Here is a 21,720-nt window from a genome sequence, read left to right as displayed (position 1 = left end):
AATTTTACCTTGAAGAAAAGGTAGAATTTTACCAAAAAGGAAAAAAAATCACACACAAAAATGGAACTCTAGTTAATGAGAGGTATGCTGAAGTGTCTGGTGCAAAGTGTACTGATAGCTGCAACTTACTGTGAGATGCATAAAAAAAAGGTGGATTCACGTAAGAAAAGAGATACATGGAAATGTTCATGGATCTGCTAATGTGTATAAAAGAAATACAAGAAGGATAAATCTGAAACCAAGGAGATTCGTTACCTGCAAGGAGTAGATGGGAATATAGTGGGAAGAATGGGGGAAAGGCAGCCCTTCCCTGAGTGCACCTCTCTTCATAGTTCCAACTTTAGAATCGGGCAATGTGTTTCTCATATCGATCCCTTCCCCCCCCCCAAACAAAGTTAATGTAAATATTTAAAATCAACCAAGATATGGAGGAAACCTACAATGAAATACAAACAGTAACAGATGAACCTAACTGTATTAGAAATGAGGAGCACATCCAACCAGAAGAGGGTGGGGGAAGCAAAGAACTAAGCCAAGTGACTTGGGGAAACAGTATTTTGGCTGTACACTACAATGCTAAAAAACAAAAGAATTGTGTACAAATATCATACTCTAATTCGCAAATTTGTTTCTCACCGGGGTATGGATTAGCGATTCTGAATCTACTTTGCATGTACACTAGGACTGACCAAATAAGCAAATATGTTGTGGATAATGAGAGCTACGTTTTTCACTAATGGAGGCAGAAGTTACTAGTAGAGAAAAGGGATGGTCCAGAATGAACCCGTGCTGTTGAATTGGTCTCAAAGGCATCAGTATGAACTCATGATTTCATGTGGCTATGAATACATATATGCACATATATCCTCACACCAGATGGAGAAATACAGGTGTGTGTATGGATGTGTATAGGTCTTAGTAAACACACGTATTTCCCAGCTCTCTACGAGAGCCTGAAGACAGTGACACCCCCGTAGCAATAACCACACTTAGCGCCCAGATCTTGGTTTGTAAGTACCATTCTCAAAAAACAAAAACAAACAAACAAAAACCCCAAAAACAGGGCTCCTTAGAGGAAAAAAAAACTAGGGAAAATAAAAAATGAGCCTGCAATATCTCATAGTGCCAGCAAGTAAGAAAGTACTCAAAAAATGATGGGGCATGTCAAAAGGACTTGAGCTAATCTGAAGAAAGCTTCCGGCGATCAAACTGCGACAATCTGAGCAATAACATAAATAATGATAACACTGGATTTTAACCCAAAGATTAAAATAAATATTCCTGACTCTATGTGTTATGAATAAATAATTGAATAAATAAACAAATGGGGAAGAAGGGACACCTCTTCCTTGCAGTTTAATTCCAGCTAATGAATGTAGAAAGAATGAGGGACGCAGGAAAGTGCCATTAGAGAATTAGAAATAATTGCTGCAGAAACAACCCTTCAATGCTAAAATTAATTAAGCGAAAGTTTAAGGAGAAGCGGCATATTTGCATGGTCTCAAAGTATCTCCTCCAAAACACTTGCTATTTACAAAGTGAAAAATAGTAAATTTACAGTGGAGAAACCTGGCGCACAACCCCTTATGCAGTGATAAAAGTAATTACACGGTAGTAATTACACAGGGTGACATCACATAACCCCCCTGATTCGATGGACTGAGAAGGGCATAGTCTCACTTCTGTGCTATTTTTGTAAAAGATGCACAGTCTCAATCTAATCACGAGAAAACTTTAGACAAACTCAAATTGCAGGACAGCCGATAAAATATGTGGCCAGTACACTTCAAAGGAGCCACAGTGGTCACAGACAAAGACTGAGAAACTAGCAGAGATTGGAGGAGACTGAGGAAACCCAACAGGGGGGCCCTGGGTTGGATGCTGGCCAGAAAACTGACATTAGTGGAAAATGCATGAAATTTAAATAAGATCTGTAGATTCATTAGTAGTAATATTCATTTTCTGGTCTTGATCATTGCATCGTGGTTTCTGTAAGATGCTAACTTTAGCGGAAGCTGGTGGAGGGTATTTGTGAATGCTCTGTATTACTTTTGCAACTTTTCTATAAGTCTAAAGTTATTTCAAAATAAAAAATTACCAAAAATGAGATGTGCTGATGGGTGGATAGATGGTGATGTGATAAACAGACACATTAAAACGCTACTGGTAGATTCTAGGTACTGGGTGTTCACTGCACAGTTCTTTCAGCTTTTCTGTATATTTGAAACTTTTGCAAATAAAATGTTGGAAACATCCAATTAATAAACCAAATTTAATTTTGGTTCTGGTGATAACTTATCTACTGCTAATGGAACATAAAGAGCAAAAGTAATCAGGAATTTGACACAAGCAAGGTGAAATAACGTGACTTTTGCCGCGTGGTGTGACACTGGGACGAAGACCCTGCCCTGGAGTTGGGAATCAGAACAATCTAATCTAAGCCACAAAGGGTCAAGTAAACAATAGCAAGAGAAGAGCTCTCAAAACCTGAAGTGAATGTAATTATTAACAAGACAGGGTGGCCTACATGTTTGGGTGCATAGAATCTGCTCGGTGCTAGCTGTCCTCTGGTAGAGATCCGGCCTGTGAAGGTGCTCGTTCTAGCCTCCTACTCAAGGCCTGATGAGGGGAACCTTATCAAGCTGCTGATTAGAAGAGGGAGGAGGTGGTGGAGTCAGCTAAGCCAGGGCTGGTGCAAATTGGTGCAGTCGCCTTACTTAATATTAGTTAATTGCTAAACAAACTGATTTAGTGAATCAGCCCCACAGTAAAATGATGATGTAACAAGCAATAAACGTGCACTGGTAACCTTTGGTGTGCTGCATGAATGTACACACTGTAACCCACATGTTTATCATTGAATGCGGGAAATGGTGGACTTGTAATGAAATACACACATGTTCCTTGGAGATTGAGAGTCAGGGCAATGATGAAGGGAAAAACATGATCTTCATGCACTAAAGATTCACAGATCAGGAAACGTCCTATGAGATAATTCAGAAAGCTTCTGGTTCCCAGTATAGAACAGGAAACGCCAGAAGTCCGATTCAGCCCTAGGAGGATAGACATTTAGGGAAAATTCCAAGACCTCGTCCTCTGGGGAACTCTGAAAGGAATCAGACCCAGAAGGTGGAGACTTCATCGGCTGCTAAACTTATCTGGTTCTACAAGTAAACTGTGAGGGCTTGAAAACTTGGTAACACAGAAGTCAGTTGCAAAGCTGGAACAGAACTAAAAAACACTTCCCCAATGACGAATAGTCTTCTTTGAATGTGTAGCGCACGAAACTTGGATATCTCAGTCGAGAACCGATAGGCCGTATGTGGAGAGAAGGAAATTTGGTCTGTGATCAAGGCCCTTTCAGGTACAAATTGAATCCTGGCAAGTTAATAATTTTACATAATAATAACTCTGAAAAACATTAACATAATAATAACTCTGAAAAACATTAGTGGCTCATATCCTTTAAACACTTCAGTGTACCAGGCCTTATGCTCTGCAACTAGATGGAGTAACTCAATAATAATAATTTCTTCCCAGAGGCTCACTGAACCCCAACAGGACCGGGCTAACCTACCGTTTACTGGCAATTCTAAGAGACATGAGGATGACTATTTTGAGCCTCCTCCACAGTATTCTCTCTCTCTCTCTCTTTCGTACACATTGAAGGTTTGCCAAGGGTTGAATCAAAAATGATTCCAGCTGTATTTATTTCAAAATTGTCAGGCAGAACCAGTCCTCCAGACAGCACTGGACTACTCATGTGTAATGCGACAGGGCACACGCATGCTACATTTCTTCTCTGATCTTCAAAGGGCAGGCATCTCATAGAGAAAAGTCCTTTTGTGGCAAATTGTACTCGTGCCTGGAAAAGAGCACAAGATGCCACAAACACATAAATTCACGCAGAGGTTCTGCAGTAAGAATCTGATGTGTTAAAAACAGTCAGTTTCAGAGCATACTCCATTCTGACAGATACTCCACAACCATATTTTTAAAAAGAGGGGAAGATGAACATTAATCCCTTTAGATAATTTTTTAAAAGGTCCGACGTCAATTCTGATTTTTTTCTGAAGTAGGACACGAAGTTAGCACATTATTTTCCTAGATCCGACACAACGGTTTTTTACTGCATCTTCCATATTCAACTTAATAAAGACAACAAGTGCCTATTTTTAAGGACTGATTGATTCACTGGCATTCCAATGGCTGGATGGCATTGTTAGTATGAAGATGCAAACCATTGTTTTACAGAACAGTGATTCAGTTCTCCTGAGTAAGACAGCAAAGTCTCTGAGCAGATCTCTTCTCTTCCTCACTCTGCGGGAACCGCCCAGCCAACCCTGATCTCAACAGTAGAGCAAACCACCATGCATTCAGGAAAAAGAAGATTTCTTCATAGAGCTCAAGATATCTGCTTTGACCTTTGGACGTTTAAATGCCCTGACTCTGTTTCTAATTATAAAATTGAAATATGGACTTTGCAAGGTACAATGAGGGCCAGGTACCATTTGTGCAACACAAATGGCCGCTCCGTCCCTGCTGTGAGCCATCTCAGACCCTCTTGCTGCTCTTCCTCCAGACGCAACCCTATTATTTGGGGGTTACAGTCTCACCCCCACACACATCGTAGTCCCCCTTTGTGGATCAAGGCTGCAAGCCTCACCTTGCCTCCTCCTTTCAACCTATAAACGTCCCTGTCTTTCTTTTCACCTTAGAAGACCAGTGTTTCTGAGTCTCGTTCCCCTATGGCCCCTGCTGGGTTTTATTGCTTCAAGCTCTCTCTCTCCACTGCTCTCTCCCTTTGCCTACACAGAAGCTCCACTATTCAGCACCTGAAGAAAAACTTGACCTCTGACCTCTTGCAGGAGCTCCGATGTCCCTGTGCTCTCTCCTACCTGTTGGTGCTCTTTCAGCATCTACATAATTCTTCACCCATCTGCTTCTCTTCTTCTTCGCCAGGATGCTGGGCCAAGTGATCATTATGTCTCACCTGGATTCTTCTACTTTATTTGAAAATGCAAAACTGACTGCCTTAGCAGTTAACGTGTGTTAACGTCCACACGTCAGCAATTTCCTCATTGTTCTTAGACTCAAATCCTTATGATCGTTCAGAAGACCCAGAAGGGACTCCTGTCACTGTCCCCTTTGCTCTCTCCACGCACTAGGTTTCGCATTTGCTTTCCCCATTGCCTGGAATATTCTGCTTTCTACGCTCACCCCCAACTATTTCATTCCCCTTCACCCTTCAGGTCTAAGCTCCAATTTCACATCCTCAGGGATCCTTTTCTGGCCCCCCAATTAGCACCATATTTCTTCCTGCCAAGGCACTGCCCCAGTTTGTGATGACACATTCACTTTGTGTCATCATTTGATCAGTGCCTCTCTCCCACGAGACCCTCAGATCCATGATGGAAAACCTACGTCACCTTGCTCACATTTATATCCACAAAGAATGGCATGAGTTCCAGCCCTTCTCAGGAACTCAGTAAACACTCACTCTTGTCAAAGTCTAACATTCCAGAAAGAGAAGGCTAACCTTGTTCCTGCTCCCTGGTTTCCATTCTCCGCTGAGCACAACGTGCCTTCCAGTCACTCTGCTCTTCTGAAAGTCGCCAATGGCTTCCTCACTGTCAGTCCACCCTGTTCTTTTAACCAGACCCACAGTGAAGGCACCATTGAGCCCTGTTGGCCACGCTCTCCACTGCCTTCCATGTCCTCCTGACCTCTTGGGTGAACTGCTGTCCTCCTTGTATCTTTGGTCCATTTCCCTGGCTCCTCTGTCCTCACTCCTTAAATACTGAGGCCCCTCAGAGTTCTGAACGTCTTGCTCTTATCTCCCAGTCCATCTCACTGACTTCTTCACCTTTGGATACCTCTGAGAATCTGATCAAATTTACGGACGCACTCCATCCAGCACACCAAGTGGAAACTCACAGGAAATATTGCTTATAATTTCTGGTGGTTATAGAGCCGTGAACCCCAATTGTCTGGGCCACCCTGGATCCCACTTAAGGAGCCCAGACTACCTGCGCTCCCTAGGCACCGTCTCCCACTTCTAACTACTACTTTTGTCTGCTAACTCTCTTCCTAGCCCCAACTACTCTTGAACTCTAGTCCTATTTTCAAATAGCTATTTCCAGCTCTTCCTAGATGTCCCACCAGCACTGTCCAAGGAAACTCATTTATTTCCCCAAACCTGCTGTCTTTCCCTATCTCTAGCAAGGTGTCTTTCTGATTTTAAGGAATTCCTATGATTCATCCGTGACATCTCTATAAAGTTATCCAGGTTCCTTCCCAGAAAAATAAAAACGAAACTTTAATTTTCTCAATCCAATGTTCAAATAGTCTTTCAAAATGCACTCAACCTCTTTCCTGAAAACAAACCAATTCCAGAACAAACTAATTAAAAATAAAATGTATACACTTCAAAAAGAGGGACAATGATGAGGGCCGGCCCGGTGGCTCAGGCGGTTGGAGCTCCGTGCTCCTAACTCCGAAGGCTGCCGGTTCGATTCCCACATGGGCCAGTGGGCTCTCAACCACAAAGTTTGCCAGTTCAACTCCTTGAGTCCCACAACGGGTGGTGGGCTCCGCCCCCTGCAACCATGATTGAACATGGCACCTTGAGCAGAGCTGCTGCTGAGCTCCCGGATGGCTCAGTTGGTTGGAGTGCGTCCTCTCAACCACAAGCTTGCTGGTTTGACTCCCGCAAGGGATGGTGGGCTGCGCCCCCTGCAACTAGCAATGGCAACTGGACCTGGAGCTGAGCTGCGCCCTCCACAACTAAGACTGAAAGAACAACAACTTGAAGCTGAACGGCACTCTCCACAACTAAGATTGAAAGGACAACAACTTGACTTGGAAAAAAGTCCTGGAAGTGCACACTGTTCCCCAATAAAGTCCTGTTCCCCTTCCCCAATAAAAAAATAAAAGAAGAGGGACAGTGACGTCAGATTAGCAGCCCCAGCCACCCCTCAGCGCCACCACAGGTGTAATAAATGTGCTAAGGGACCAATGAAGAAGACATGAAACAGGGAGGAAACAGAGCTATTCATTTGGCATCGATTCGAACCACAGCACCTGTGTACGGCCCTCCTATTACATGGAGCCACCCTAGTATCCCAATTATTCTCCAAAACAACAGCTTGGCTGGCCTCCCCCCTGACCTCTAACACTCAGCTCTGCTGGAGTCATTCCACCACCCTGGCATGCGTCTCCACTCTGTTTTGACTTTTCAAATTCTTCCTCAAGGCCCAGAACAAATGACTCATACATGGGCAGTATGTCGCCTCTCTATCTGCGAGCGGAGCCCAAGCTGTACCTTTTCAACAAAGCCTTCTCCAATGCAATTATGTCAGCAAATGCTTACAGGCACATGTTACGTGTAAAGTGCTGTGTCCCGTGTCGGGCGAGTGTACTAGAACAGGGAGGAGGTAGAAAGATGACAAGAATGTGGCCTCTGACTCAGTGTGTTTATAATCCAGTAGAACATTTTTTAAAAAACAATACTAAAACTAAGTAAAATGCTGGGCTGAAACACACAGGCATTAGGGTACAAAGTGAGGCAGAAAGGATTTCTTTCCTTTCTCTGAAATTGCATCCTGTTTGTACTCCTTCGTGGGTCAACGGCACTCGTGTGCTAATCCATACTCACAAGTGGTGTGGAAGCCTCCTACACCCAGGTGAACTATATTTCGCCTGCCTCTAGTGAATCCGCAAGAATGAGCCTTTGAGCAGAGGCGAGGTTTGGCAGAGAGCAGAAGAGGCAAGAGGACATCCTATTGAGGGAACAAGTTCTTGTAAAGGTGGCTCACCGCCTATTTATCATGAAATAGCAGCAAATAATAACCAAGCTTTGAATTAACCAAAACTTTTACCCTCCACAGAATGAGTCATTGACGCACCAAAGTATACGCTACTGAACGTTCCATTGTGTTAGCCTGCAAAACTCCTAAATTTGAAGTAAATATTAAATATGTCTTCCCAAATGTTTTCAGAGCAATCGAGAAATGCAGTTGAGGACAAATGAATCGCAGGAACCAGTCTAAACCCCACCCTGATGATCCCGTTAAGATGAGAGCAATGGTCAACAGCAAAGTGGAGGCCAAGTTCAGATGCTGCTGTGCCGCAGCCGGGAGGCGGTTCGCCGCCAGCCCTTACAGTACGTGGTTTGCTGGGGCCTGTGAGTCACCCATGAGGGGAGCTGCAGTTCTCGACCAGTGCTGTAGGCACTGAGATCCGGTATTTGCTTTTAGACCGTGGGAGCAAAGACTAATAAGGAAAATGCAGCACAGCAGCTGGAAAACCAATTCCCTCCGGACTGTCCCAAAGTGCTCCTGCCAAGTCATTTCCCATCCTCGGGACAGGGGAGGTCCCCGAGTATGTGTGCGTTTCTGTCCTTCAGACTCATTTCTTTTGCCTCACTTATCACTTTACAGCCCAGCTGAAAGTGATACTAAGCTCCAACTCCTTCTTGTAACACCAAACATGACAAAAACCCATCATTAAACACACAGCTCAAAAAATTTCATTTCAGGGCCGGCCCGGTGGCTCAGGCGGTTAGAGCTCCATGCTCCTAACTCCGAAGGCTGCCGGTTCGATTCCCATGTGGGCCAGTGGGCTCTCAACCACAAGGTTGCCAGTTCAATTCCTTGACTCCCACAAGGGATGGTGGGCTCTGCCCCCTGCAACTAGCAATGGCAACTGGACCTGGAGCTGAGCTGCGCTCTCCACAACTAAGACTGAAAGGACAACAACTTGAAGCTGAATGGCACCCTCCACAACTAAGATTGAAAAGACAACAAATTGACTTGGAAAAAAAAAAAAAAAGTCCTGGAAGTACACACTGTTGCCCAATAAAGTCCTGTTCCCCTCCCCCAATAAAAAAATGTGTATACCTTTAAAAAAAAAATTTCATTTCAGTATATTCCTTTGATCCTTTCGAACACTGCATATTCAGCCATTTTGAGATTCCAGATAACAGACTATGCTAGTGTTAGTTGATATGGTGGCAAGATTGTGCCTCGTCCAACCAAGACAATGTCATAATGTCATTCAGTCTTGTCATCTGTGTGACTGAAACAAAAATTCGGACCTCACCCAACACCGCTGGACTGAGCAAGAATTCTACAAGACTAAGAGAAAGCAAATTAACACTCACCTCCTTTCTTGACTTCAAGAGAGTGTGAACAGCTTCAGCAGGAAACCGGCGATTTCCTTGGAAAAACCACTTGGATTCTAGCAAAAATCCTGAATGATCAGCTGTCGGAAGGATGAATACATTTTAGGGACTAAGGTTTACCATTCAATGCTTAGAATCAAAAGTAATGTTTTGACCAGGCAATATTTTTTTTTTTTTTAAGATTTTATTGGGGAAGGGGAACAGGACTTTATTGGGGAACACTGTGTACTTCCAGGACTTTTCTCCAAGTCAAGTTGTTGTCCTTTCAATCTTAGTTGTGGAGGGTTCTGTTCAGCTTCAAGTTGTTGTCCTTTCAATCTTAGTTGTGGAGGGCGCAGCTCAGCTCCCCGTCCAGTTGCCGTTGCTAGTTGTAGGGGGCACGGCCCACCATCCCTTGCAGGAGTCGAACCAGCAACCTTGTGGTTGAGAGGACGCGCTCCAACCAACTGAGCCATCCGGGAGCTCAGCAGCAGCTCAGCTCAAGGTGCCATGTTCAATCATGGTTGCAGGGGGCGGAGCCCACCATCCCTTGCGGGGCTCGAGGAATCGAACCGGCAACCTTGTGGTTGAGAGCCCACTGGCCCACGTGGGAATCGAACCAGCAGCCTTCGGAGTTAGGAGCACGGAGCTCTAACCGCCTGAGCCACTGGGCCGGCCCACAATATTTTTTTTTAAAGTTAGCTCAGTGGTAAATCCATTTCTCTGGATACAAATATCTAGCAACATATCTTAGTTTATTAACATTAATTTTTGTGGTATGCACAGTCTTTCTGTTTCAGTAACATTTCCTCTGAGCTGTTTTTTTCTGTGACATGTTAGTTATCAACAACAGGTATTGGGGCGTTCCTATGTAAAGAACGCTGTTCCTATAGAGAATATAAGCAAAATTATAATCCAGCTGAGAAAAAGTCTACAAACTAGTGTGGGGGCTAAAAACATAATACTTTTCCTCCCACCTTCTAAGTTCTTCTATCTGGGCTCATCATCAAATTAACAGAGAGATTCACAGGAGAAAATCATATTTTAATACATGTGCATGGGGAATTCACAGACCCATGAAAGTTCCAAAGGCAATGAGGCAACACTGGGTCCATGAGATATATTGGACAAAGAAGAAAGGGGGAGAAATGGGGTCTTAGATTTCAGAAGGAAGAATGGGAGATTTACAGGTAGAGAGGAAGAGCAGAACACACCTGGCAGGTAAAGTCTCGCTCGGCAACTCAGAAACAATAGGACACGGTATCTGGCTAATAGGCCCCTTGCCTAAAGCCCCGCTATTTACCAGACTTAATTCAAATTAGGCTAACGGAGAACATCCTAAGGTTTCCTTCCCCAAGCAAGTTTCTCTGTCTGAATCTCTTGGGCAGGAAGTGGGGGAGGGCCAAAGGTTCTTTCTGAGCCTTGTTTCTTAATAATCAGCTGAAAATCAATATCCCAAAAAGGCAGCTTTCTGGTGGCAAAACTTTGATTCCCTTCCCTAGCTATGCACAGATGTAAGTAATGAATACGCTGTTTTGATGATTTTCACCCAGTCAGATCTGTTCGACTAGCAGCTCTTCAGCATGATCCTAGCCCTGTAGCTTCCTTGGCCGAAACATAGGAGGGAACGTGTAAAATCCGTAATATCTCACTTATCTGAGAATCATTTACATGACAACCTTAGCTAAGTGGAACTCTGCTGAGAAGGCAAAGGGAAAACAAAAAGATATTCAAATAGCAGTGACAAAGAGAATGCACCAAATGGCATATGCACAGAGAAGAGACATAAGGAGAACAAGTGTAACTGCCTGGAGAGGAAAAAAGCTACTCATATAAAGCCAGTCTGGAGGCAAAAAGTTCTAACACTCTCAAGAGACCTCAGACACCTACCTCTCTGTAAGGGGCTAGAAAAGCTGCCAGCACACGATGCTCTCAGCATTCGTTGATGGATGATGGATAGCTGCTGCTCTAAATGATGACCCAAGACCTCAGTTATTAGATAAATTGCACTTCATGTAATTTTACTTAGGTATGGCTAGAAGTAGAGTAACACTGTACAATTTTGTTCAAAAAGCTTACTGTAAAAATAAGCTCCTTACATAATAAAGCAAGCATCAAACAAGGACAACGGTTCTATTAGTTCTAAAATGGAATCCAGAGTATTTGTGAGTTCCCGCCAAGATGGCAGAATAAATAAACACTGTGCTTACTTCCTCTCACGACCATATCAAAATCACAACTAAACTACAGAACAACCGCCATTAAGAATTCCCTGAAGTCTCCTGAACTGAAGCCCTACAACTAAGGACCTTCAGAAGAAGCCACCTCGAGACTGGTAGGAGGGGCAGAGATGCAGAACGAGCCGGTCCCACACCCACGTGTGACCATTAAAAATCGGGGGGGTATATCTCAGCTGCGGAGGTCCTCCCCTCCCCTCAGAGGAGCAAGGGGTCCCAGTGCCACACCAGGCTCCCAGCCCAGGGTTCCAGTGTCCTAGAGAGAGGTCCCCATAATTTCTGGTTGTGAAAACCAGCGGAGATTGTGGCTGAGTGAGACGGAGGGCAGCTGGGGTCCCAGGCGCTCCTCCTAAAGGGACTGTGCACGGACTTACTCACCGATGGACTTACTCACCAACAGAATCACTGGCTTTGAGCTCCAATGCTGGGGCAGCAGCTGGAGAGGAGACAGGGACATATGGGGATTGGGATGGTGGGGGTACTGAGGTATCTGGCTTCAGGAAGAGGGTGGGAGGGGCAGCGTCATCCCAGAAGGAGGAGCTGGTGGAAGTTTCTTTGTTGAGCTCTCCCCCATTCCTGAATCTCCATCAAGCTGGCCCCACCCTGGTGATTCTGAGACCACACCCCTGCCCAACTTTCAGGTACATTCAAGCCACTTCCAGTGACTTTTTCGTACAAACCGCCTACCTTGGCTCAAGCTGCAGACTTTGCCAGGGTCTCTCAAAGCTTCATGGAACCCAGACGAGCAGCAGCTGCTTGAGTATGTCCTGTACCTTGGGCTGAGCAGCCCCAAGCCCAGCATTAGCGGCAACCGGCCTTGGTTTGTAGCTCGGCCCCTTCAGGCACTTACAAGCACTGCACAGGCGGCAGCCATCTGCAGGATTGCTTTAAGGGGCCACCAGGTGGCCCCAGCTGGGGCACGAGCTGTGGTTGAATTTGACATCCCAGGTGGCCCTGGGGCTGGCATGCCCAGGGGCAAGCTTCAAAACAAGCTGGAGCACCCAGCCACCTCCAAGGAGGACACACCCAAGGGGCAGATTGGGCAGGTACCAGAGTCCTGCTGAGGCAGATCCTGCTCTGTAGGCTCAGCCCCTGCACCACAACTCCTCCACTGTAGTCAAGGCCAATCCTCACAACCAGTGAGACCAAGGATCAGTCCCTCCCACTGATGGGCAAACAGCAACCAAGGCTCAACTACTACAGGAGGGCACACACAACCCACACAAGGGACACACCTGGAGCACCCAGCTCAGGTGACCAGGGAGACTGTGCCACTGAGCCCCACAGCACACCTACTACATAAGGCCACTTACTAAGACCGGGAGACACAGCAGCCCTACCTAATGCATAGAAACAAACACAGGGAAGCAACCAAAATGGGGAGACAAAGAAATACGTCCCAAATAAAAGAACAGAACAAAGCTCCACAAAAATAACTAAACAAAATGGAGACAAGCAGTTCACCAGACGCAGAGTTCCAAGCACTGGTTATAAGGATGCTCACAGATCTCAGGAAGAACCTCAACAAAGAGATAGGAAAACAGAAAAGTGGAGACAGAAAACAGAAAAAGGAACACAATAACAAAAATGAAGAATGCATTACAGGGAATAAACAGTAGATTAGATGAAGCAGAGGATCAAAGCAGCAAGTTAGAAGATAAGGTAGCAGGAAACACCCAATCAGAACAGCAAAGAGAAAAAAGAATCCAAGAAAAAAAATGAGAGTTTAAGGGGCCTCTGGAACAACATCAAACATACCAACATTCACATTATAGGGGTACCAGCAGGAGAAGAGAGAAAGCAAGGAATTGGAAACCTATTTGAAGAAATAATGATGGAAAACTTCCCTAATCTGGCAAAGGAAACAGATATATACAAGCTCAGGAAGCGCAGAGAGTCCCAAACAAGATGAACCCAAACAGGCCCACACCAAGACACATTATAATTAAAATGCCAAAGGTTAAATACAAAGAGAGAATCCTAAAAGCAGCAAGAGAAAAGTAGTTAGTTACCTACAAGGGAGTTCCCATAAGACTGGCAGCTGATTTCTCAACAGAAATTTTACAGGCCAGAAGGGATGGGCACAAAATATTCAACATGATGAAAAGCAAGGGCCTACAAGATTACTTTACCCAGCAAAGCTATCATTTAGAATGAAAGTACAGATAAAGAGCTTCCCAGACAAAAAAAAGCTAAAGGAGTTCATCACCACCAAACCAGTATTACGTGGAATCTTAGAGGGACTTCCTTAAGATGAAAAAAATCAAAACTATGAATAATAAAATGGCAATAACTACATACCTATGAACAATTACTTTTAATGTAAATGGATTAAATGCGCCAATCAAAATATGGGGGAGGGGCGCTGAATGGATAATAAAACAAGACCCTTACATATGCTGCCTACAAGAGACTCACTTCAGATCGAAAGACACACAGACTGAAAGTAAAGGGATAGAAAAAGATGTTTCATGAAAATGGAAACAAACAAACAATAAAACCTGGGGTAGAAATACTTATACCAGACAAAACAGACTTTAAAACAAAGACTATAATAAAAGACAATGAAGGACCTAGTAACCCTACGTCTGGGTATTTATCCAAAGAAACCCAAACGCTACTTTAAGGGGATGTGCTCATTCATATGTTCATTGCAGCATTATTTACAATAACCAACACATGAAGGCAACCTGGGTGTCCCTGAATGGATGAAGAAGAGGTGGTACATATATACAATGGAGTATTACTATGCCACTAAGAAAGAACGAAATCTTGCCATCTGTGACAACATGGATAGACTTAGAGGGTATTATGCTCACTGTAGTAAGTCAGACAGTAAAAGACAAATGTGATATGATTTCACTTATAAGTGGAATCTAAAGAACACAATAAACACACAAAACAGAAACAAACTTACAGATACAGAGAACATTTGGATGGTTATCAGATGACAGGGGGGTTTGGGGGTGGGTAAAAAAGTGAATGAGATTAAGAAGTACAAATTGGTTGTTACACAGTAGTCAGGGAGATGTAGGGTACAGCATAAGGAATACAGTCAATAATATTTAATAACTATGTATGGTGTCAGATGGGGACTAGATTTCTCAGGGTGATAGATGGGTGAAGATAGAAAAAGGTGAAGGGATTAAGAAATACAAGTTGGTAGTTAGAATATAGTCATGGGGATGTAAAGAAAAACACAGGAAATATAATCAATAATATGGTAATAACCATGTATAGCACCAGGTGGGTCCTGCTGAATGACTATGACGTACACCTGAAAACAATACAATATTGTAGGTTAGCTACATTTTTATAAAAATCTTATAAATAAATGAAGTATTTATTACAAATAGGTCATCAAATAAAATAAAAAAGTGCAATGGAATGGAATCCAGGTTACTGTCTACCTGAGGAAAAATGGAATTCTGTTGTGCTCCAGGAGGAAATGGTCAGGTGTAGAATGCTACATACAAAAGGGCAATCTTAATATTCACTCCTCGGGCAACATGTGGTACTCCTTTACTACATGTATAAATTAAAGAAAATTGCTCCTTTGGATTTATTATCTTAGGATTCAAAAATAGACTGGACAACTAATCATCATCTCAAGTATGGGGGAACGGAGCTCTTTATCTGCCCCTCAAAACTTGCTCTACCCGTGGTCTTCCCAGCTCCTTACTGGTGACCCCATCCTTCTGGTCACCCAGGCCCACACCCTGGGAATCCACTTTCCTTCACATCCCACGGCCAATCCGTCAGCAAATCTTCTTGGCCTTTCCTTTGAAACAGTTCTACAATCTGTTTCTCAGCAGCCCCCTTACTAACACTGTGGGTCAAATCACCACTATCTTGGTCTGAATTACCACGAAGCTTCTCAACTAGCCTCCCTGCTTTCTGTCCACTCCCTTAAGCCACTTCTCCACATACAGCTCAGAGGAATCCTTTCAAAATGTAAGTCAGATTTACATCCGTCCTCTGCTCAGCGGCTCCCAAGGTCCCCTTCTCCTGCAGAGTAAAAGCCAGGGTCCTCGCTTCCTCCTCCTGTCTCCCAGCTCACTCTGCTCCAGCCTACCAGCCTTCTTAGTGCTGCTTGGACACTGCTGTGCACTGCTGTTGCCTCTGCCTGGAATGTTCATTTTCCCCCAAATATCCCTCTGGTTTATTCCCTAAGGAGCACTCTTCCCAATGAGCATGAAAACCTCACTCCAGAATGAACTCCCAATTTGGATGCACTTTCCTGCCTGTCTCTTATATTTTCTTTCCAAAATGATAATTACATATTACTCTTGGAGAGAGCTTTAGAGCTTACAAAGTGATTTTGCATATAGAATTTCATTTGATTCTCACAACCATCCTAAGGAAAGAGGCCTCACAGGTGTTATAATTCCCACTTCACAAGTCATGAAACCAGGGCTCATAAGGTTAAATGAAACTGTGCAATTTCACACAACTGATAAGAGGAGAGCTGAGTTTAAAACCCGGTTTTAGATTCCTGGTCTACTACACTTTCCACGAAATCACAAATTTATTATTTATTTTACATTCCGGTTTATCAGCCTCAATACTCTTTCCCTCCTTCCCAACCAGTTCCTTCTCTTATCTATTTTCTTCCCTTCGGGCATTGTACAGAGACTGGAGAACTTAAGAAGCCCAGGAGCTAGGGGTGGGAACATTTACAGAATGATACACAAGTGAACAAAAGATCAGTTAGGGCTGAAGGGGACCAAAGTTTTGCCACCCTAAAGTTGTCTTTTTGGGATCTTGATTTTTAAGCTGCTTATTAAGAAACAAGACTCAGAAAGAACCTTGGACCCTCTGCGCTTTCCTGCCTCAGAGATTCAGAGGGATAAACCTACTCCAGGAAGGGAATCTCAGATGTTCACCGCAGCAGCCTGACTTGAATCCAGTCAGATGGATGGGAGAGCGTCAAACAGGGGCTTGTTTACTAGATTGCACCCTGTGATTCATTGTTTTTGGCTGCCCAGCAAAACTTTACCTGCCTTGTGTGTTTGGCTCTTCCTCGACAAGCTGCAAATCACCCATTCTCACTTTTGAAATCTAAGATCCCGCCTTCCCCCTTTCTCCTTTGTCCAAAATGTCGTATGTACCCAACGTTGCCTCACTGTCTTTGGAACTTTCTTGCCTATGTGAATTCCCCATTGCATATATTAAAATTTGGTTTTCTCCTGTGAATCTGTTTCTGTTAATTTGATTATTAGCCCAGCTAGAAGAACTTAGAAGGTGGGAGGAAAAGTGTTATTTTTTTAGCCGCCCCCCTCAATGCTTAGTAGGTGAACTCCTAAAGGAACCAATTCAAAATAAACCTATACAGGGCTCGCTGTAGATTAATTAAGAACTTTCCAACTGACTTTTGATGATGATTTTGAAGGAAGGGGAGGGGTAAAGAATGACAGGAATGAAGAGTGCAATTTACTCCTTTTTATCAGGCCTAGAACAACATGTACTCCTACAATTTAGGAGGGTTTTTTTTAACCACTTAGTCACAGGTTAAGTGAAGCAACCACCAAAAAAAAACCTGCAAGTAGAAACCCCCATACGCATGCCGGTCATCAGAGAAATAAATGAATCTCAAAATACGAAAAGTAAGAAAACGAAATCATCTGAAAGTAAAAACGACAACTTCAATATCACTTTACAAAAAGTTCATCTCACAATAAATGTGAAGGAAATAAACAGCTCTGAGTCAAGAAAGGCGAACACTCAAACATGTGTGGACTATTCGCTACGTTTCCAGATTTATTCCCAGCGTGCGTGGGTGCGCTGTGGCACGAGGCCTTAGCCTCGGCTATCGGGCTGTGATGATGTGTGACCTTAGGAATTCAGAGATGCCATCCCGGACTCATGGGGTGAGGTCTGTTCCAGCCACTGCAAGGCCCCACCTGACTTTCTTACGCTAGAAAGGTTTAGGATTCATTTTCTACAAAGTCAACCTCCCAGAGCACAGCCAGATCTAAAGCACTTTTTCTCTTAAACAAAGGAGCAGCCATTCCCAAAGCCCAGTCTAACCTGAAATACCAGATTTCCTAATGAGCAGTCGCTCAGACGCCTGTCCCAGCTCCCCTACCATGTTTAACCCCTTCCTTCCCCTCTCTGGTCTCCAGAATTCCACCTTCCAACACCATGAAGGTTATTTGAATTTTAAAAATATATATTAATATCTCTGGTGAAAATCCTCACGTCTAACTGCTTTCTAGATATAAGTACGCATAACATCCCTTTTTACATCCATAATCATTCCAGAGAGTACCTAAAAAGAAAACTGTGGGAGGTAAGCGATAGAGACACCGAATCATTACAAAGTTGTATATTAATCTTTCTAATTCATAGGCCTTTTTGGATAAAAAGAGGAATGAAATTAGTAGTTCTGGTCATTTTTCAAACTATATCACCATGAAATTTGGTCCACAAACAATATCTATCAGATGTCTCTTCAGTTATCTAAAGTCTCGCTATGATTCATTAAACTCTACACACTCCCACCAGTCAATGAAAACATTAAGTTCCAGACTGAGTTTCTTTGATATAAATTGTTGTCCTTTTCAAAAATCAGTCTTTAGATTCTGGAGTCTTGTGATTCTTCTTAATCATACTTAATACATTAAACAGGTTTTTTTTCCTCTTGTGTTTAATGTATGTAGATGTTTTAAAACATTAGGTATGAAAAGTTTTAGTTATTAAAATTTCTGTGGTCTGAAAAATAGTGACACCTGAAACATAAATCTGGTATTAAAAACTAATAAAGAAATGCAAGTGGGCATGCAGGTTTTCCTCCCCTACAAGAGCAAGAGATAAGATAGACCGTCCCCATTTCCCCTTTCTCCTTCTTCTTTTTGCCTATGAAGTTAAGAAAGATAAACAAGACAAACACTCACTGATAGCGAAAGTATGGAGGAAACAAATGCTGTTGATAAGGGTGTAAATGCACACAACCTATTTGGAAGGTACAGTAGCAATTAGTACCCAAAGATTTCATCGGTTATTTCCTTTAATCTGATAATTCTGCTTTGATCAGTGTGGTCTAAGGAAGTCATTAAAGATGCACAAAACTTTGGGGTAAAGGAAGTTCATTTCAGCATCATTTAGAATGGTGACAATTGGACTCAACCATGGGAAAACTGGACAATTAAACTGTAATTCCCTGGTGACGATGGTCAAGGAACCAGGCTCCAGAGTCTTGACGCGTCAGTCTGGGTCTGCCGTGTGCGTGAACGTGACGTCACACGAGCAGGGGATTCTTCAGCAACCCAGCAAATGAGTTTAATAAATTATAGATAATCTACCAATAACTAAAATTACTAAAATTCAAGAACTGCAGGGGGCCGGCCCGGTGGCTCAGGTGGTTGGAGCTCCATGCTCCTAACTCCGAAGGCTGCCGGTTTGATTCCCACATGGGCCAGTGGGCTCTCAACCACAAGGTTGCCAGTTCGACTCCCACAAGGGATGGTGGGCTGCGCCCCCTGCAACTAGCAACAGCAACTGGACCTGGAGCTGAGCTGCGCCCTCCACAACTAAGACTGAAAGGACAACAACTTGACTTGGAAAAAAGTCCTGGAAGTACACACTGTTCCCCAATAAAGTCCTGTTCCCCTTCCCCAATAAAATCTTTAAAAACAAAGAACGGCATTGAACATTTCTGCCCAAGGGTATAAAAGTTTTTCATTTTCCTGAGTAAAACTCTACCAACGAATAACAATTTGTTACAATTGATTTTTAACCTTATCCCCTTCTTTATCTTACAAATGAATTCAGCAATAACAAAAATCATGAAGTTTTAAAGCATTTTCTCAAATAAAATCAATGAAACTCACATCATGGCGTCTTCATGGAATGAACAAATCGCTCAGTAAACGTCAGCTGTCACAGCCAGTGTTCCAAGAGCTTTCTGTGCACTGATTCACTGACTCTTCACTGAAGTGGATAGATACAGTTGTGATCCCCATATTCAGATGAATGACCTGAAAGTACACATTGCGTAAGCAATGTGCCCAGACAACGCAGCTAGGAAATGGCCAAGCCCAATTTGAAACCCAGGCAGTTGGCATCAGAGCCCGAGGTCTCAACCACGGTGCCACACCGCTATTAAAATACAATTATTAGATACAAATGTAATAATCAAAGCTTAAGTAACCTAGATTAATATTGAAACTGCACTGAGATTTTGGTTAAATAGAAGCAGGGAGAGGGGAGGAGAGTTTATCAAGGAGGTGATGGAGCCTCGGGGAAGGCAGGCAGGCAGGCTGATGAAGAACATTCCAGGCCCAGCTCTCAGTGTGATCCAGAGGTCAGACCTAGGACCAAGAGGCTTGTCCCTGAGGCTCAAATACCAGCGATAATGCAGAGGGGAGGGTGGGCAAAAGTTCAAAGGTGAGGCCTCTGTGTTTCATCTTGTCCTTACCCTTATTTTGTGTCTATGTTTTATCTTGTCCTTTTCTGTTTCTTCCCGTGAGAAATGAAGATGGAAGGAGGTTAAGTGGAGTGAGGTGATGAGCTTTATGTTTTGGAAACCACCATCAGTAGTTTGGATTGGCAGTGGTGTGGACTGGAGAATGGAAGCTCCTGGGCTCAAGGAGACCAGTTAAAAGGCAAGGGATAAAGTGGCTGCAGGGCAGTGGGATTGGAGAGCAAGGGACAGGTTAAGAGCTTCAGTTAGCAGATGGAACTCAGGCTAGGATCACCAGTTAGATGTGAGGGATTAAAGGAACAGTGACGAGCAGATGATTGACTAAATTACTTAACTCCTAGACATAAGAGGGACCACACTAAGTAACTAGGTTTTGGCAGACCACTTAAATTTCAAAGAGGAAACTTCACTTTTTTCCTTCCTTCTATCTTCCCTCCTTATAATAACATCCTGAGTCACATTTATTCTGTTTTCTTTTTTAATTACTAGATTGCCTCATAATAAACAAAAGACAGAATTTGATTCTCAACCATAATTAAACTTCTTTTGAATTTGTTAAGGACCCAAGAACTCAACTGAATACAGACAACTCCTGGTACCCTTGTTTTTGAAAACATAAAAATCATTTTTAAAGGATAGACCTGATTCTGATTTAGAAATTCAAATACCATTAAAAAAAATCTTCACTTTACCCCTAACCAACTTTATCCTTTAAGTGATCATTTCAATTTTATAAAATACACTTAAACGTATACAATTATAAATGCATGTTCTGGAGGATAATTAAATGACCAGGTTGACTATCTTAGTCGATAGTAAATGTGCATTTGTCTTATCAAAATGGCGATTCAATTCTAACTCAGGACAGCAAGTTGTCAAAATAATTTTCAAAGACAGCCTATTATGAACAAATAAATATACATTTAAATTAAATAATAGAAGCCTTGGAAACTCCTGAAAACACTAAAAAACAATTATCCCCACAGAACCCGAAAGCGGCATCTGAAAACCCCATACTAGAAACAGTACGATGACACACCAGAGAGGCATGTAATGCATACTGTTCTCAATGGCAGGACTCAGATCTCTGCTAAAGCTGCATGTCCCGACCTCCCTGGCGAGGAGGCTGAATTACAGCCTAATTACACCCAGAGAAGAAGCCTTTGTCTCTCTCTACTCCCAGGAGATTCCAAGGTAAAGCTGGAATTGTAATTTGCTAGATGGCTGAGACTGAGCGTAGCTTTTGCACCATCCTCTGAAGTAAAAGTTAAGTATATGAAGGAAAAGCTTTAATGGAAATATAAGACATCAAAGCAATTACAAAGAAAGCTGTTTTTGAAAAAAATGAGAGAGTACATTTAAAGTATAATCTATATCCAGTAACATTCCCTTTTGGCAATAACTGCTGTGCTAATGGGAGTAAGAAAAGGTGTTTGAAGTCAGACAGACCCCTACTATTTAGGGGCTCTGTAACCTGGGGCAAGCCTCCCAACCTGACCCCTCACTTCCTTCATCTGCAAAATGGGGGTAATTATACCTACTTGTAAGAGATGGTATAAAGATTAAATGAAATAATGTGTGTAAATAAATCCACCACAATGCCTGGCACACAACCGGCTCCCATAAATGGTTATTACAATAGTTTGTCTGAAGGTTCTTTATTGACCTTGTATTTCTAAAAAATTAGTTATTAGGGATTTTTTTTTTCTCTTTTAGCACCAAGTGAGGCAAAGTAGATTCTTCTCCTTCTGCCTGCCCAATACTACCTCATCTTATAATCTGAATCATAGTAAAAGCAAAACACCATGAGTGCCTACTGTATTCAGACAGTATCGTGCTAAGTGCTATGGAAACACAAGAGAAGAGAAGGGATGGCGTCTGCCATCAGAGGTCCT

The 21,720-nt window shown here is 43.0% G+C and overlaps 1 long non-coding RNA gene across 1 annotated transcript in view; it reads right to left on the bottom strand.

The window, feature by feature from the left end:
• Window positions 1-21,720, bottom strand: part of LOC109455265 (uncharacterized) — a 142,120-nt gene that overhangs the window by 100,357 nt on the left and 20,043 nt on the right. The window contains exons 5-6 of the long non-coding RNA XR_016018525.1: window positions 19,233-19,379; window positions 9,164-9,264 (exon numbers count right to left, since the gene is read on the bottom strand). This is a non-coding gene — a long non-coding RNA (uncharacterized LOC109455265). The remainder of the gene's footprint in view (window positions 1-9,163; window positions 9,265-19,232; window positions 19,380-21,720) is intronic.

The sequence above is a fragment of the Rhinolophus sinicus genome, chromosome 14 (assembly GCF_057876585.1).
Source record: "Rhinolophus sinicus isolate RSI-liver-muscle chromosome 14, RSI-T2T, whole genome shotgun sequence".
NCBI lineage: Eukaryota > Metazoa > Chordata > Mammalia > Chiroptera > Rhinolophidae > Rhinolophus > Rhinolophus sinicus.
The sequence above is the reverse complement of the archived record's forward strand: the minus strand, read 5'-3'. Positions and strand labels throughout refer to the sequence as shown.